General features: G+C 40.1%; 1 non-coding gene across 1 annotated transcript; it reads right to left on the reverse strand.

The window, feature by feature from the left end:
* Positions 1-816: 816 nt before the first annotated feature.
* On the reverse strand, positions 817-924 carry LOC148576382 (small nucleolar RNA R71). The gene has a single exon (XR_015903211.1). It is a non-coding gene; the product is annotated as a small nucleolar RNA R71 (small nucleolar RNA).
* Between the last annotated feature and the right edge of the window lie 908 nt (positions 925-1,832).

Consider the following 1,832-nt stretch of genomic DNA (forward strand, 5'->3'; position numbering starts at 1 on the left):
ATTTTCGAAAATTACTAACATTTTTCAAAAACTATTTTCAAAAATCACTAACTCTTTTTCAAAAATAATTTTCGAAAATTCTCTCTCTCCCATCTTATTCTATTTATTCATTCATATCCTAACATCTCATCTCACATCTCTTCCATCCTCACAGTTGTGTTCCTTCCATTATATTACATTCTTTGTCTCCCTCTTTTTTTCCACTCACAAAGGGATCCCTATACTGTGGTATAAAGGATCTCTATTATTATTATTATTTTTCTGTGCCTTCTTCTTTGTCATATGAGCAGGAGCAAGGACAAGAACATTCTTGTGGAAGCAGATCCAGAACCTGAAAGGACTCTGAAGAGAAAATTAAGAGAAGCTAAAATACAACAATCCAGAGATAACCTTTCAGAAATTTTCGAACAGGCAGAGGAGATGGCAGCCGAAAATAATGATAATGTAAGGAAGATGCTTGGTGACTTTACTGCACCTAATTCCAATTTACATGGAAGAAGCATCTCCATTCCTGCCATTGGAGCAAACAACTTTGAGCTGAAACCTCAATTAGTTTCTCTAATGCAGCAGAACTGCAAGTTTCATGGACTTCCATCTGAAGATCCTTTTCAGTTCTTAACTGAATTCTTGCAGATATGTGATACTGTTAAGACTAATGGAGTAGATCCTGAAGTCTACAGGCTCATGCTTTTCCCTTTTGCTGTAAGAGACAGAGCTAGATTATGGTTGGATTCTCAACCCAAAGACAGCCTGAACTCTTGGGATAAGCTGGTCACGGCTTTCTTAGCCAAGTACTTTCCTCCTCAAAAGCTGAGCAAGCTTAGAGCTGATGTTCAAACCTTCAGACAGAAAGAAGGTGAATCCCTCTATGAAGCTTGGGAAAGATACAAACAGTTGACCAAAAAGTGTCCTTCTGACATGCTTTCAGAATGGACCATCCTGGATATATTCTATGATAGTTTATCTGAGCTATCAAAGATGTCACTGGACACTTCTGCAGGTGGATCCATTCACCTAAAGAAAATGCCTGCAGAAGCTCAAGAACTCATTGACATGGTTGCTAATAACCAGTTCATGTACACTTCTGAAAGGAATCCTGTGAGTAATGGGACGCCTATGAAGAAGGGAGTTCTTGAAGTTGATACTCTGAATGCCATATTGGCTCAGAATAAAATATTGACTAAGCAAGTCAATATGATCTCTCAGAGTCTGAATGGAATGCAAGCTGCATCCAACAGTACTCAAGAGGCATCTTCTGAAGAAGAAGCCTATGATCCTGAGAACCCTGCAATAGCAGAGGTAAATTACTTAGGTGAACCTTATGGAAACACCTATAACTCAACATGGAGAAATCATCCAAATTTCTCATGGAAGGATCAAAAGCCCCAACAAGGCTTTAATAATGGTGGAAGAAACAGGTTTAGCAATAGCAAGCCTTTTTCATCATCAACTCAGCAACAGACAGAGAACTCTGAACAAAATACTTCTAATTTAGCAAATCTAGTCTCTGATCTATCTAAGGCCACTGTAAGTTTCATGAATGAAACAAGGTCTTCCATTAGAAATCTGGAAGCACAAGTGGGCCAGCTGAGTAAAAGGATCACTGAAATCCCTCCTAGTACTCTCCCAAGCAATACAGAAGAGAACCCAAAAGGAGAGTGCAAGGCCATTGACATAAGCGCCATGGCCGAACCTGTGAGGAGAGGAGAGGACGTGAATCCCAAGGAGGAAGACCTCCTGGGACGTCCAGTGGTCAATAAGGAGCTTCCCTCTGAAGAACCAAAGGAATCTGAGACTCATCTAGAGACCATAGAGATTCCATTGACCCTCCT

This window comes from Arachis ipaensis, chromosome B1 (assembly GCF_059453495.1).
Source record: "Arachis ipaensis isolate K30076 ecotype BB chromosome B1, ASM5945349v1, whole genome shotgun sequence".
In the NCBI taxonomy this organism is placed as follows: Eukaryota; Viridiplantae; Streptophyta; class Magnoliopsida; order Fabales; family Fabaceae; genus Arachis; species Arachis ipaensis.